Source organism: Macrobrachium nipponense, chromosome 12 (genome assembly GCF_015104395.2).
Source record: "Macrobrachium nipponense isolate FS-2020 chromosome 12, ASM1510439v2, whole genome shotgun sequence".
Taxonomy (NCBI): domain Eukaryota; kingdom Metazoa; phylum Arthropoda; class Malacostraca; order Decapoda; family Palaemonidae; genus Macrobrachium; species Macrobrachium nipponense.
In genome coordinates, this window is record NC_087205.1 from 49,309,016 (window position 1) to 49,326,328 (window position 17,313).

A 17,313-nucleotide genomic window follows, 5' to 3' on the forward strand; every position below is an offset into this window, starting at 1 on the left:
CACTAATATATACTTTTATTCTGAGTTTTAATTTATATATTGGCTAAAAACAGTTAACAGACTCATTTATTTAGATTATGAAAGGTCTTGGTAATGGAGGGGTTAATCCTTTGCCTCACTACAATACATAAATTGTTTCTATAAGTAATCCCAAGAAAAATGAGATACTGGTACATAAATAAAAATGAGATTAAGAAAGGATCAGAATTTGTTTCTCAGGTATAGATCAACAAAACATTCACCAAGATAATCGGAAGGGCCCCAGATCAGCAACAATTGCTACTCCCACAAGAACTGCTCATACAGAAAGAAAAGCCCTTGCTCAATACATACCATGCAAGAAGTACTTTTCCTCCCCACCACCTTAAGGAGAAATGCAACAGAAAATACCAAGAATACCATACCGAATGACAACACTGGAATAGAAACCCCAGATAAGACAAGCAGCACAGCAGCCAATGGCAATTCGAGCCAGTGACGTTACGTCACACCCTGTGCCAAAAGTCAATGAAAATTTGTGCTGCCGTGACATCACCATCTGTCGCTCAACACCCAGTGACATCATTCCTTTGCCTCAAAGATCCACAAGGCTGCAACAGTGCATGAGAAATGGCTTGAGAGAAATGCTCTTTAGCCAATAGCATGGTGCTACCTCCATCTGCTTCAAAGGATCTCTTGCTAGTGTTGGGTTGTTTTTCATTAGTATTAGGTTCCTGGTTTGTCGATTTTGGCAATAGATCACTAATGTGAGTTTCTTGTCAATTTGGGTGTGGGTCATATTCTCCCTAGTAATTTTCTTCATTACAGTGGGCCCTCTTATTCATTTTCTTCGTATTCACGGCCTCACAGATTCGAGAATTTCTTGCTGGACCATATCTACCCATTACTTGCGGAAAATTTGCGTATTCACTGGGTTTTCCGACGAAAATAATCACCAATTAGTTTATTTTGATGTTATTTTTGTGACTAAATACATTTTTATGATACAAAAATGATTTACTAATTTTCAAAAGTTAATATTGATTAATACTGTATTAGTAAGTCTAATAAGATTAAATGATATCACATAATAACAATAATAATTTTCTCTCTCTCTCTCTCTCTCTCTCTCTCTCTCTCTCTCTCTCTCTCTCTCTCTCTCTCTCTTTCTTACAGAGATGTATGTCTTTTGCATGATAAATAACTGATTTACCATTTTCAAATATTAATATTATTGTAAACAGCAATAATATCAATTCGTTAAAGAAAGCGCTATAGCAAGTGAATAAGATTTTATTTTATAAATTATAAAAATATGTAAGAATAAAGGAAATCCCAGTCTTCTCTCTCTAACTCCAGGTACTAAAACTCAAATATATCAAGTAATGTGACAGGAGGGGAAGGAGCTGTTGTGTTGTTGCCACTAAGTGTTCATGTAATTTCTCTCTCTCTCTCTCTCTCTCTCTCTCTCTCTCTCTCTCTCTCGTCTCTCTCTCTCTCTCTCTCTCTCTCTCTCTCTTATTGAGATGAAAGAATTTTTATGGTACTAGTATGTGATATTTATTGATAGTTTCAGTTGGTAATAATAATAATAATTATAATTATAATAATATAATTACAAAATTCGTATGTGGCAGTATTTTAAAGAGATAATAACCTTTCCATTTCACTTACGTAAGGATAACTCCTCTCTCATACTAAGATATAATTTTTATGGGAGATATGTGTTTGATATATTTTGAAATGATAATTATAATGATAATAATAATAATAATAATATATGAACGGTAGGAGACCCTCTCTCAAACATGTTTTGTTAAAGATGATGGCAGCATCAGTGGAATTGATTTTATATATGGTCTTTTCAATTCTTCTTATTATTCGCTTCTCATCAGGGCTGATATTTGCTAATAGCTGGCCGATGTTCATATCTCGGTGAAAGAAATGTTTTCTAAAAATAATAATTTATTGATATGATAACAAAAGTGGTTAACAAATCTTAGTCTAAGGGCGTAACGGAATTCCAACGTTTCCAACCGTATCATCGGTTCATTTTCAAGGAAAGGTGAGCTTGAACTGATTGAAATGGGGTCGTTCGCGGTATTTATTGTGTCCCAGGTGCTCTGTCTGATGGGCGCTGCATTTTCATTGGCTGAACAGAGGATTAAGTCCCTGAGTCAAGCCGTCTTGCAGAGGTGGAAGCTCGCACTGCTCTTCTCGTGCGGACGCTGGAGACTGGGAGCGTAGTATTGGGAAGGTCATTGCCGATAGCGGGGGCACCTGATTGGCCCGTTCGATCGGCTCTATGGTGCTGGCGGGGGCGGCGCCCTTCGTGCCACCGTCGGGAGGAGTGAAGTCTCTTGGTGGGTGTTGAGGCTGGGTCTCTCTTCCCGATGTGTAGGGCCTCCAAGAGGCGGGAGGCGACGGTGGTCTGCTGCCTTATCGATAATTCTGATATTAGGAATAATGTCATTCCTAGTTATCCTGGTATTGTGGACGTTTTTCGGCAGATTTATGGATGGCGCCTTCCTGAGCGTGGCAGGATATCCTCTTCGAAAATCGCATAGTCGTCATACCAATGTAAAGCGCCGGGGCATTCCCGACAGGGCATTTGTACTGGTAGACAACGTTAGTTTTCTGAGAGGGTCCTGCAACACGGGGGCTGGATTGTTTTCATAATCAGGCCACTGGTCTTCTTGCTCTTGTAGTAAATTATTAGTTTCACTTTTTTCGCAGGGTCCGTGGGGGAGACGCTTCCTTTCTATGATGGTACGAAGGGCTCGCTCGTCCTCTTTGTATTTCTTATGAAAAATACTCCCTTGTAAAAGAGAGTCACCTTGGATGGGCGGGAGGTGTGTGCCACACACTGCCCGCCCATCCAAGGTGACTACAGCCTCGGCTACCTTTACGGGAACGTGAAGACCCACAAGGAAGGCAACCCCCTACGCCCGATCATCAGCCAAACGCCCGCCCCGACTTACGGCTCTGGCCAAACGCCTTAATAAAATTCTGACCCCCTATATCCCCTCCAGGTACTGCCTCACCTCATCGGTGGAATTTTTTTGGAGAAGATCCGCGACTCCCCCGGTGCGGGAACCATGGCGTCCTTAGACGTTGAGTCCCTATTCACCAACGTCCCAGTCGACGAGACGATAGGGATCATCATGGAGCGGGTATATAGGAATCCCGATATGAGACCCACCCCCTAACATCCCAGAAGACTCCTTAAGAACCCTGCTGGATATCTGTACGAAGAGAGCCCCTTTTTGTTTCACCACCCACCGAGGACAGATGTACCGCCAGAAGGACGGCGATTGCGATGGGGTCCCCCTTAGGAGTCCTCTTCGCTAACTCTACATGGGAGAAGTGGAAGAAAGGGTCTTCTCGGCAACACAGATTCCCGTCCCCGGCACATTACGCAACGACGCTACATCGATGACATCTTCGTGCAGCCGACTGCGAGGATGAGGTAGAAACCGCCCTTCGGCAGCAGTTCCTGCAGAACAGCGCACTCAACTTCACTGTTGAGTACAGCAGCAACGATCGGCTCCCCTTCCTCGACGTCCTTGTCACGAAGACGAATCAGAAGTTGGCGACGACCGTTTACACCAAAGCTACGAACCATCGGACTTTGTCTGAATGGTGATAGCGAGTGTCCTGCGCGGTTCAAGACCACCACCGTCAGGGCCTTCGTCAGGAGGGCCCTCTCGCACTGTTCGACGTGGCAGGACACACACCTCGAACTCGACCGAGCATCCCAGATGCTAATTAACAATGGGTACTCGAACAAACTCGTAAACCGAGAAACTCGAGCCGCCCTTGACAAGTGGTACATGACGGAGGAAGAGAGAAGGAACGTTCCGCCCCCGGAGGACATCAAACTTTTCTATAAAGCCTTCATGCACCACCAATACAAGGAAGAAGAAGCAGCCATGAAGAAAATAATAGAGGAACACGTCCGCCCCATGGAGGAAGGAAAGAGAGTGTCCCTCATTATTTACTACAAGAATCGGCGTACGAAAGACCTCCTGATGAAGAACAACCCCTCCCCACCGGCAGGAGACCCCTGAAGCAGTCCAACGTCGTCTACAGATACGTATTCCCCGCCCAAGGACGCCCTGGGATTTACATCGGCATGACGACGATGCGCCTGTCGAAAAGGATTTTCCTGCCACGCCCAGGAGGGCGCCATTAGGCAGCACGCCCTTGCAGTACACCGCAGAAACAAATCACGAGAGACGACATCGTCAGGAATACTAAGATCATCGGGAGAGCACCTGACCCACGACGTCTGCGTCTCCTAGAAGCGCTGCTCATCCTCGAAGAAAAGCCTCCCCTCAATACCACCCAAGAAGCGTTCCTGATACCGACGTGTGTGAGGAGGACCACACCCCTCTCCCCTAACGAAAGTACCAGCGCGCATGGAACGAACACCGGACAGGAGAATAATACCAGGGGTGGTGACGTCACGCAGGTAAAAGCCAATCAAGAGGCTCCCGGTGATACCCCCTACCTGAGAATGGTCTGCAAGACTAGTCAACGCCCGCCGTATGAGTCACCTTCCCGGGAACCAATAAAAACTCGACCTACCGGAGAAGTGCGCCTGAACCCGTACTGGAGAGCTCGCAACACCTACGATAAAAGGAGAAGGACTCCCCCGCACTGGAAAAAATTCAGTCCCTCAGCAGTTTATCGCTTGATAATGTCCTGTCGATCAGGAGGAAACGTCGCGTTAGAGAGAGAGAGAGAGAGAGAGAGAGAGAGAGAGAGAGAGAGAATTGTATAAGCAATAATAAATCAAATGACTCAACCGAATTTTACCATGCCCTTTGGTGCGTTGCTCGCCAGTCTAAGCAACAACGAGAAAGCCGTCATCAGAAAGATAGAGAAGACTCTTTATAAGATTAATAGTGCTGAAGCAGCAGTTATTTTTAACAAAACATGTCTACGAGAGGGTCTCCTTCCGAAATAATAATAATAATAATAATAACAATAATATAACTGTAATTTTAAATGAAAATTCTTCCCTTTGTCTTTCTCTGTATCTATTTCCCTACCTTCTCCCAACTCCAGAGAAGCTCTCAAATATGTCAAGTAATGTGACGGGAGGTTAAAAGTGCCATATAATGGTCAACAATTTTAATGGTTTTTATGTAATTTCTCTCTCTCTCTCTCTCTCTTCTCCTCTCTCTCTCTCTCTCTTCTATCTCTCGTCTCTCTCTCTCTCTCATCTCTCCTCGTCTCTCTCTCTCTCTCTCTCCTCTCTCTCTCTCTCTCTCTTTTGGCTGCAAGTGTTAGAAGTATGTTTTTTGTGTATGTATGTATGTACCTTTAAGGATACTAACGATTGAGATTACTATGAAATTATATTAACACAATCTCTGGATTAATAAAGTAATATGATAATAATTTAAGGTAAATTTGATGTAGGATGTTACATTAGGTATACATTTGGTGTTTCTAATTCTCTCTCTCTCTCTCTCTCTCTCTCTCTCTCTCTCTCTCTCTCTCTCTCTCTCTCTCTCTCAGCAAAAGAATTGATAAACAGACAAATAGATACTTGTTCAGCCCTCTCTTTCTCTCTTCTCTGGAAAAGATATATGTATTTATGGGAGGGGAAGAAGTGTTGCCTATAGAAGTTTATTTCAAGCTTTTGATATCAAGGAGTTTCTCTCTCTCTCTCTCTCTCTCTCTCTCTCTCTCTCTCTCTCTCTCTCTCTCTCTCTCTCTCTCTCTCTCTCTCTTATTGGCTGTTTATATGCAGTAATACCTCGGGTTACGAATTTCATCCATTCTGGAACCCGCTTCATAACCTAAAAAATTTGTGACCTAAATGGATTTTCCCATGTTATAAAAAGCAAATAATGTGTTCCACCTGCCCATAAATGATAATTTCAATTCATATTTTTCCATTTATTTTTGTTGACTAAGGTTGAAAATTTGGGTAGGAATTACATAAAATTATAAAATTGAAGAATGAAATTTAATATAAACACTAAATTTAGTATGCATGTACAGTAAAACCTGAACCTTAGGTGAGTGTGGCTGCTGGCTTGATGGAGACGGGAGGAGAGGAAGGAGGAGGAGGAGAGGGTTAGGGCTTCGGGGGGAATCTCACTCCATGAACACTTCTGGAAGACTTTCTGGCATTTTCTCTCGAGAGCAGCGTTCACTACTATCACTGCTACTAATAACCTCACTAATCTTACGCTTACGCGACACTGTGTCGTCTTTCACATTTTGACGAAATATTTTTCTTTGGAGGCTTGCTTTTGCCCTGTTCTTTAAAATTTTATAGAAATGACCCACCCCCATTATCGATCAACAAATTTGTTGCACGCCCTGATGAAGCCTTATCCGGGTAATTTTTCTCAACCTCAACCTCCAGCCCCATGGACTTGCCCAAGGATACAATCTCCTCTTCAGCTGCCTCCTCCTTGACGGGTTCGAACCCTTCAAAATCTCGTTCAGCAACGCAGTCGGGCCACAGTTTCTTCCATGCAGTATTGAGGGTTCTCCTGGTGATTCCCTGCCAGGCTTTATCATTCAGATTGAGGCAGTTGTAAATAGAGTAGTGATCCTTCCAGAACTCTCTGAGGGTAAGGTTGGTGCCTTCCGTTACCTCAAAGCAGCGCTGGAACATAGCCTTCGTGTTCAATTTCTTGAAATTGGCGATCACTTGCTGGTCTATGGGCTGGAGTATTGGAGTGGTGTTGGGGAGCAAGAACTTGACTTCAATAAACTTGCATTTGTTCAGTAAGTCCTCTTCAATAGCATGAGGATGGGCAGGAGCATTGTCCATCACAAGTAAGGCTTTGAATGGGAGGTTCTTCTCCCAGAGGTACTTCTTCACCTTGGGACCAAAAACCTCGTTCATCCACTCAACGAACAAGATCCTTGTCACCCAAGCCTTGATATTAGACCACCACATAACGTGCAACAGCTTCTTCTGCACGTTGTTTTTCTTAAAGGCTCGTGGATTCTCCGAGTGATACACGAGGAGAGGCTTAATCTTGCAATCCCCACTTGCATTGGCACAGAACAGTAAGGTTAGATGGTCTTTCATGGGCTTGTGACCGGGAAGGGCCTTCTCTTCTGCCGTAATGAATGTCCTCCAGGGCATCTTCTTCCAGAATAACCCCGTCTTGTCGCAATTGAAGACTTGATGGGGGAGGTAGTTCTCAGAATCCACGAGCCTTTTAAACTCATTTAAGTAAGCCTCTGCTGCTTTCTTATCTGAGCCCTCAGCCTCGCCATGCCAAACAAAACTGTGGATGCCAGACCTTCTCTTTAAATTCTTGAACCAGCCACGGCTCGCCTTAAAAGTGTTTTTCACTGTCCGCTGATGTGCCTGGCTCATTTTTATTTAAATCATCATAGATCTTACGAGCCTTTTTGCAAATGATGCTCTCACTTATGGAATCTCCTACCAGCTGCTTCTCGTTTATCCAAACCATAAGCAAATTTTCTATGTCGTCGAGAATACGAGGCCATTGTTTCATCAATACTGTGACACCTTTCGATACTTTACTGGCTTTAATTTCTTCCTTTTTCTTCAAAATAGTGCAGATCGTTGATTGTGACCGCTTGTAGAATGAATGCTGCAATGTCTTTCACGTGCTCGCCTTTATCATGCATATGGATAATTTCCTTCTTCATTTTGACCGTAATCATCTCCTTTCTCGTGCTTTCCTTCTTGCTGCTTGCCTTTGTCATCTTGGGAGCCATTGTCTTTAGTATTTGAGTAATAATAATGTAAAAGCACTATCACGGAAACACAACACGTGCGCAAATCACTATGTAAATTTGAGAGCGTATCACGGACAAATGCGTTCAACCTTACCGCCACCAAAAGAGTGAAAGAGTTAAGGGGGAAAAGGGGTTTTAGGGGTTTCTGGGCATGGGTGGGAGGAAGTCACGTGACCCTCGTTAAGTTTTGGCCAAGAAAAATGCGTTCGCAGATCCCACGCTCATCCGATGTAAACAATGCAGGCAGCCCTTTAGGGAAATTCGCACATTCATGTTCCGAGCAAAATTCAGATTCTAGGATGAGGGCGTCACTTCGTAAGTTAAAAAATTTGTATACTAATCGGCTCGTAACCCGAGGTATTACTGTATTTCTGATGGTAAAATGTTTCAGATGACTTTGAAATGATATTAGTAATGCTAATTCAATGGTATATTTGATGTAGGATGATACTTTAGGTATACATTTGGTATTTGAACTTTCAAGATAGACAGATATAATAATTATGCATTTTTAGAGGGGAGTTCTAACTATTCATGGGGGTGTCTGGTACCCATCCCCTGCAAATACGGGGGAACACTGTACATCCTCATCTTCACGGTATCTTGCGTACATTCTCACTATATAAAATAGCTTAATCTTCTCTTTTGGGTGGGGCTGCAGGTTCTCACTTCTGTTGTACCACTGGTCCAATGCTGCCCAGATTTCTTTGTTACTTTGTTAATTTGTCGGTTAGATTATCCTTTATTTACGAGCATTTGGGTGGCATGATCGTTTTCATTGTGAGTGGCCTGCCAGGATGAACATTGGGTAAGGGCTCCCCTAACATAGGCCGTGACATTGGTACTATTCTTAAACCTTGCAAGGCACTTGCTGTCACCATTCAAGCGCAATCCTAACTTTGTTGGTTTTTTGTTAGACTAGTTCTAAGGCCATCATCATTCTTAAGAGACCAAGACATCGAGGTACGGGAGCTTGCTGCCGTAATTCAGGGAATTGCACTGTTAAAACATGCCACAGAGAGTTTCGTCCTCTTCCTTGTTGGCTGATTGTACAAAGATGTTGTCAGTATACCTGCTTCCTTGGTTTTCTCATATGGAAGAAGATTCTCTCCTCCACTGTACCCATATAAAAGTTAGCAAATAGGATAGGACACCTAAGAGGAGCCCATCGCAATACTGTCCTTTTTTCTGAACATGTGGCCTCTGTGGGTGGAGAATGCAGCCTTCTTCCATATGAGAAAACCAAGGAAATACGCAAGGTATATTGACGACATCTTTGTACAAACAGATGACAAGGAAGAGGTTGAACCTCTCCACAGCATGTTCCAGCAGTGCAGTTCAAGTTCAGCAGCAGCAACCAGCTCCCCTACCTTGATGTCTTGGTCTCTAAGAATGATGACAGCCTTAGAACTACAGTCTAACAAAAACCTGACAAACTTAGGACTGTGCTTGAATGGTGACAGCAAGTGCCCTGCAAGGTTTAAAAATAAGTACCACAGTTAGGGCCTACGTTAGAAGAGCCCTTACTTACTGTTCATCCTGGTAGGACGCTCACAAGGAACTAGATCATGCTGCCCAAATGCTCGAATAAAGGATAATCTAATTGACAAATTAACAAAACAACAAAGAAATATGTGCAGCATTGGATTAGTGGTACAACAGAAGTGAGAGCCTGCCACAAGAGAAGATTAAGCTATTTCATATATAGCAAGAATATACGCAAGATACTGCGAAGATGACGATGTAATGAAGAAGATCATTAGGGAGAATATGACCCCCACCAGAATTGAACAAGAAACTCAAATGAGTCATCTACTACCAAAATCAATAAACTAGGAACCTATTAATGAAGAATAACCCAACCCCACCAGTAAGAGATCCTTTGGAGCAGATGTACGTATGTAGTTTGCCAATTTTCATACCACGTCCATGGATGTCCCAGCTCTTACATCGGTATGACTACTATGAAACTGTACAAGAGGATCTCCTGCCATGCACAGGAAGGTGCTATTAGGAACCACACCAGGAAGTCATCTCCCGCAACAGTATTATCACAAACATCAAGATAATCGGGAGGGCCCCTGACCAGTGACAACTGCAACTCCTAAAAGCACTGCTCATACAGAAAGAAAAATCATCGCTCAATACATACCATGCAAGAAGTACTTTTGTACATGAACTTTCCTGTCAGATATATACTTAGCTTTAGACTCCGTCGTTCCCGACAGAAATTCAAATTTCGCAGCACACGCTACAGGTAGGTCAGGTGATCTACTGGCCTGCCGCTGGGTGGCAGGACTAGGAACCATTCCCATTTTCTAATCAGATTTTCTCTGTCGCCGGTTCCGACAACTCCTGTTGTTGGTTCCTCCTGATGGATGTCGTTTTTCGCTTGCCGTGGATCTTTTCGCAGTCTTTTGGTGACGTATTGGATCTTTGGCTTGGCATACGCTTTATTATCATTTTTCTTTTCTTTTTTTTCTTTTTTTTTGCGTCAGTCGCTAGTACTGTCGTTAGTTTATGTGATTGAATGTATATCGTTAGACTACCGAACGAGCGGTTCGGTAGATCCTCACACTGTAAATTTGATTTTTGTTTTTCATGAAACTACAGCTCTTTTGTATCAGTCAGTTATCGTTCTGTTTGCATTTACTGATTGACAGTCATTATTACAAAACTTTCGTAATAATGACTGTATACGTTTGCTGTATGCAGTGAATTTGCTGTATTACAGTAAATTTGCTGTATTACAGTGGATGTATACATTTTCGGTATACATTTACTATAATAGTGACTGTATACATTTACTGAATGTCAGTCATTATTACAAAACTTTCGTTTTGATGTAATTCATTAGAGAACCTTCATTGCTGAAGTTTCATTAGAAAAGCTTTAGTAGGTCTCTTTCTAACGAGCCAGTTAGTGAGACTTTACTACTTTTCCAGGACAGACCTGCAGATTCGTCTAATGGAATTAGCGGATTTGAAGGATGCCCTCAAAAGATGGAGCTCAAAATGCGAGCTTTTGAAGGTAAGCGCAGTATAGTGGATAGTGATTTCAGTGTCCCCAGTGTTGTGGAGGGGGCGTCTGACCGGCTCCGTAGTGCTTCCAGGCCTAGACCTCTTCCAAACTCCCAGACCCAGTGGAAGAGGAAAGTCGACAGCCGCAGGAAGGTTAGAGAGAACCCCCACCGGTCAGGCGTCCCTTCGGCAGGATCTGTGTCGTCCCAGACTGCCAGGGATCGCCGTTGCAAAGGCATCCTGAGAGAGTGCTTCTCGTCATCCGATTCCGCTTCGCCCAAGCGCGGCTGGAGCTCGGCTGAGCAGTCGCGGCCTATGAAGAGGAGTTGGAAAGCGCCCTCCTTGGATTCTAGCCCTGAGCGCTTCCCAGAAGGTTCGCTTGTGGATAGGAAGAGAGCCAAGAGAGCCCTGTTTTCGCCAGCTTTCGGCTGGGAGTCCCCTTCGTCTGACAAGGAGCGGGAAGATTCTACGACGAAGATTCTCCGTAACATGCAGGAGCATATCTCGTCTCTGGTAGGAGTACTTACAAAGGATCCTCCACACAGGAAGGACACTTTTCTTCCAGTTAAGAGATCCTCTCGTCCCCTGGACGTTCCATGCTCCAAGCTCCTCTCCACAGCACCTCGTTCTCAGAGGAGTTCCTTCGATCCTCCCGCTTCTCGCTCGCCTCCTCAGAAACACGAGGCTCGGGAACACTTAGCGACCGAGCCCTCGTCTCCTTCTGATCATGAAGCGCCAGCCAGGTAGGAAGCTCAAGCGAGGCGCGAACGGCACTACAGGCGCGAGTCGCGAGCCGCTTTCCAGCCGCTAAACGCTAACTAGGCGCGAGCCTCCAGCCAGGCGCGAGCCGCTTTCCAGCCGCGAAGTGCCAACCAGGCTCGAGGCTCCATCCAGGCGCGAGCCGCTTGCCAGACGCAAAGCGCCAGCCAGGCGCGAGTCTCCAGTAAAGGCACGAGTCGACAAACAGGCGTTTTTCCTTCCTCGATGTTCCGATCAGACACGAGACGCCAGCAGCACTGCTCCTTCCGTCCGCGAGGCTTCTTGCAGGCGCGAGGCCTCTCCCAGCCTTGAAGAAACTCCCAGAGGTGAGGTGCCAGACCGAAGATCCTCGTCTTTCGACCGCTCTTCCTCGGACAGAAGCCCCTCTCCTCATGAGCGAGAACCTGCCTCTACAATCAGGCTCTCCTCTCCTTGCAGGCTCTTGTATGCCTACCAAGTGCTCTACTCAGCAGTTGCCTTACTTCCTGGTAGGCGCCCTTATTCGGAACCTGGCGTAAGCCCAGTCATTGAGGAAGGATCCTGCCCCTCCCTTGAGTTCTACGGGAATCTAGACGACCTCCACTACTGATTGTCTGACGAATTCGGTAGGATTTCACCGAATGCTTTAGATTCTGAGGAATTTCTGGCATTCGCAGTGTTCGAGTTTCTTACGATCTCTTAACACTTGAGCGAAACCATGGTCCTCAGTGAGCTAAAACGAGAATTCCCGATGTTTTATACGATGTTCGGGAACCTCGCTAATGCTCGAATTTTTTAAATATGTTCTGTCATGTAAGTGGGCTGGCCCCCATTGACAAGATCTTGGAGGTTCTGCCATGTAAGTGGGTAAGCCCCCATTGACAAGATCCAAAAAAGGCTTTGTCATGTAAGTGGGTTAGTCCCCATTGACAAAGATCCTAATAAGGTTCTGTCACGTAAGCGGATAAGCCCCCATTGACAGATCCACAAGAACTCTCAGTCATAGGTCACTACCTCGCTGAGGCTCTTGAGGCAAAGCAGACTCATGGACAGTATTCATGAATTCTTCTGCCTAAAAAGATAAGAAGCTTGAACTGTCGCCTTCGGGTCTCGGTTCACATTGAAGTTTTTTCCTTCGGGAAAAACTTCTCCTTCTTTATCTTGACTAGAGAACAAAGACGGTAGATCTCCAATCCTTACTCTCTCTCTTCGTAGGGAAAAGAATGTAGGATGGAAGTCGTTGTTCAAAAACCTGCTAATATACTATGTATATTACCCTCACGTCATGTTCTGTTAAGCAGTTGATTTGTCCGAGGTGCAGACGCATATATAGTTAGCTCTATCGATGCCGACTGAGGCGACGAGTATCCTAATTGAACTGCAAACCTCTCAGGAGTTTCCAGTTTCGATTTTTGTATTTACCGAAATCCGTTTCTCTTATATATAATTGCCCGAGCGTATTTTTCTGCTCGATGGTTCTAGAAGAACCCATTCCTTTGTAGAATGGAATAGTTGGCAACTCGGGATGAAGAGGCGGCGAGAGCTAACGTTGTATGAGACTGTTGTCTTTGCCATAGCAGCTCAGTACCAGCTGACCCTCAGCGATACGCGGTCTGTTCTGTTACATCTCTCTCTTGCATTGATGTACCGCCGAACTGTATCTCTGCCCAATAATCACGGACTTAGGTCCCTGATTAACGGGGATTCTTGCATGCATGAATGACCATCTTCTGCTATGTCGCTCGGTTTCATCACCTTCAACATCGCTAGTATTTTTTCACAGAGATATTTATTGAACTCTTTCTTTTTCTGTTTACCGCCCTGTAACGGAAGTCTGTAATAGTCCACCGCTGCTTCACACTAAGTTATGAGGAATGTTTTCTTCAGACATCGGAGTTTGTCTGCAGAAAATTTCTCGTATTCCTAGGTGTGCAAGTTCTTTGTTCACCCCGAATTAACAGATGTATCGGAAAACATCGCCTGTTCCCCGGACTGACAGTTCTGCTTTCTATATTCAGCCCATGAAAAGCAGTTCTGCAGGCAGTACTTCCCGGAGTTTTTCTTTGCTGAAAAACGATCCGCTTTCATAGCTAACGACTTATCATCGGACAGCTTCGATTTAGAGGTTAGCTTTTTCAGTCCTTGGTAAGCACGGGTTCAGTATCTTGAGAATCTTTCTCTCGATTCGACTGTGAAGAAGTAGGTTGCTTCTCTGTCCTCCCTCGTCTTCTACGGCATATAAGTGTTGTTTCTCCTTAACTGAGATTCAACTACTATAAGAAGGTTTTGCCTTCAGGAACCTCGGTCTCTTGAAGGCATTTGACTTTCTCCTGTGGGGCTCATGCCTTAACAGAATCGTCACCTTCTCCGTCCGACATCAGTGTCAAACAGATTATAGTCTTTCGGCTTAACCCTTCAAATACGATGGTCAAGTGACTTGCTCGGATATGAGAATCTTCATCTCTTCTTGAGCAATTTTCCTCGATACCGTACGCAGTCTGTCGGCAGCTGTCAGAGCGCCCGAGTCAGTTACGCGACACGGTGTAGGCCTAGTGTTGTTCTCTGACACGTCAGAGTAGCGAGGGGAAGCAGCACTAGGGACGTATGAAGTGTCAGGCATCTGGATGGGGGACCAGGTTAACTGATACTTCAATGTGTTTCAACTGTAGCAATCTTTCTGGCTCTTAAGTGGTTTCGGTATGAAGTCAGAGACACGGTGGTCCAAGTCAATTCGGACAACACCACGGCTCTGACATCCTTTAGAAACAAGGAGGACACATTCCTTCTCCCTTTAGGAGGTAACAAGAACCCTTCCTTTGGACGGAGAAGAGAGGGATCGCGCTCCTTACCAGATTTATTCAGGGAGAGAGAGGAATGTGAGGGCAGACTTGTTGAGCAAGAGGAACCAAGTCCTTCCTTTGGAGTGGACCCTCAATCTCGATGTGTGCCTAAGCCTATGGGCCCTGTGAGGCAGGCCACATGTAGACCTGTGCGCCGCGTATCAGAACAGGAGACTGGACAACTTTTGCTCCGCATTTGATTACCCAAGAGCAATAGCATTCGTGCTCTCCTACTGGACTGGTCAGGCATCGAGGCGTAGGTCTTTCCCCCACTCTAACTGGTGGGGGAATTGATGAAAAAGTTCCTGTCCTCTACAGGGACAACTCTAACCCTTATCGCTCCCTTTTGGCCTGCTCAAGAATGGTTCTCAGAGGTTCTGGAATGGATACTGGACTTCCCCAGATCCCTTCTACTAAGGAGAGATCGGCTCAGACTACCCCACTTCGAGAGCTTTCTCAAATCCTCCCCGCTCTCTGCCTGACTGCCTTTTCAACTTTCAAAGACTCGTCAGAGTGATAGGATTTTCGCGAAAGGCTCAACATTACGGGTGTACCAGTCGAAGTGGGAAGTCTTGCGACAATGGTGCAGGTGGAAGAAGCTGTCCTCTTCCATTACCTCTGTGACCGACATTGCTGATGTTTCTCTCTTTCTGAGAGAAGAATCTCACCTACCGGTATCTACAATAAAGGATATAGAAGCATGCTCTCCGCTATCTTTAGAGACAGAGGTCTAAAGATAGCGGAGGACAAGGATCTTCATGATCTCATCCGGTCCTTAGAGACCTCCAAGAGAAGTCCTCACTTTCACCTAGTTGGAATCTGGACGTGGGTTTCTCAAATTCGCCTCACATCCAACAAGGATTGAGCCTCGCCCCATCCAGGCTTGATTACGTTTAGAGACCTGACGAGGGAAGGTATTTTCTCTTGGCCCTCGCAACTGCTAAGAGGACAAGTGAACTAATGCCTTGCACTCGTGTGTCGGATTTTAAGGAGACTCGGCAATATGTTCTTTTTAGCCATGATTCCTGGCAAAGAACAAAAACCCCTCAAACCCTGGCCTAGAAGCTTTGAGGTTGAGGGACTCTCCCCCTTGGTAGGGATGGAGATTGAGAGGTCTCTTTGCCCAGTCAGGCCCCTTAAGTTCTATCTTCAAAGGAAGAAACAGATTAAGGGTAGCCTAGAGAGTCTCTGGTGTGCGTTGAGGGACCCAAGAAGACCCATGTCTTTAAACGCCCTGGCCTTCTTTGTGAGAAGTGTCATCTCTGAAACTCATGGGGCGTGTGATGACGACTCCTTCAAGCAGTTTAGAGTAATAGCGCATGAGGTCCGAGCCATTGCGACTTCTTTATCTTTTCATAGGATTTTGTCTATGAAGGACATTCTAGCTGCCACGTACTGGAGGTGCAACTCTGTCTTTGCATCCCACTACCTGAAGGATGTAAGAGTGACTTTCGAGAAATGCTTCTCACTGGGTCCATACGTATCTGCGGATTTGGCGCTGGGACAGGGAGCTGATGCCGATCCTTAATTAATTTTTAGAATTTGGTGTGGGGTTTTTTAGGGTTGTTTGAAAGAATGTTCGGGGTAACTTCTTTCAATCTTTTTGCTAACCCGGGTGTTAGGATCAGGTGGTCGGGATCGGTGTTGTGCTCCTTGATTATGCCATTAGGCAAGGTGTTTTGTCATATAAGTGGATTAGCACCCATTGACAAAGATCCTCAGGATTCTGTCAAGTAAGCGGATAAGACCCCATTGACAGATCCACAAGAACTCTTAGCATAAGGTCACTACCTCGCTGAGGCTCTTGAGGCGAAGCAGACTCCTAGGCAGTAGCCATGAAGTCTTCCACCTTACCAGGTAGGAACCAAGGTTTTTTATGTTTACCTACAACTTATGTTGTTTTCCTGTTTATTTCAGTAGTTAGCTGTCTCTTGCCCACCACCAAGGGCGCCAATCAGCTAAGCATATATCTGACAGGAAAGTTCATGTACAAAAATGATATTGTTATGATACAATAAAGTTTTGTACATACTTACCTGGCAGATATATACAATTAAATGGCCCACCCAGCCTCCCCTCAGGAGACAGGTGGAAGAGAAAATCTGATTAGAAAACGGGAATGGTTCCTAGTTCTGCCACCCAGCGGCAGGGCGGTAGATCACCTGACTTACCTGTAGCGTGTGCCGCGAAATTTGAATTTCTGTCGGGAACGACGGAGTCTAAAGCTAAGTATATATCTGCCAGGTAAGTATGTACAAAACTTTATTGTATCATAACAATATCATTTTTCCTCCCCACTATTTTAAGACGAAATGCACTAGAATATACCAGAAATGCTATACCGAACGACAACATCAGAATAGAAACCCCAGATAAGACAAGCAGCACAGCAGCCAATGGCAATTCGAGCCGCAGTGATGTTATGTCACACCCAGTGCTAATAGCCAATGAGAATTCATGCTGCCAAGACATCACCATCTGTCGCTCAACACCCAGTGACATCATGCCATTTCCTCGAAGATCTGCAAGGCCCTCACCCTGAGGACAACCTAGCAGCATGCTGTTCAAGAAGACCTCCACCATTGCCAATGAGAATGATGCTCCACCCACAGAGAGGATAGCCAATCAAAAGCCATCCTCCTGGTGACATAAGCAGCGCCAAATGAAAAATAGGGTACCAGACTCTTCTAGCCACCTAATTGCAATAAATAGAGTGAATCCCACCAAAGTAGCTTATTGCACACAGCGATCCCGTCCCAAGGATGAACAAATGAGGTGGCCGAAACATGTAGACGTCCTTAAGGAACCTGAAAGAAACAAGAAATTTGGATTGACCACTGACGACTGGCCTGTTCCCAACTGACGAAACCTCTCAAATACCCATTGCCGACTCATAGCCTATCCTTGACCCACTGTCTCTTGATAACACCAGCCGGAAGTTCCATTGATGACTGAAAGCATGATGAACATCAGACATCTGCTTAATA

The 17,313-nt window shown here is 45.0% G+C and overlaps 1 protein-coding gene across 1 annotated transcript in view; it reads left to right on the forward strand.

Moving 5' to 3' along the window:
• The window catches only part of LOC135224520 (PAX-interacting protein 1-like), a 363,885-nt gene that overhangs the window by 89,260 nt on the left and 257,312 nt on the right, over window positions 1-17,313 (forward strand). The gene's annotated exons all lie outside the window — the stretch shown is intronic.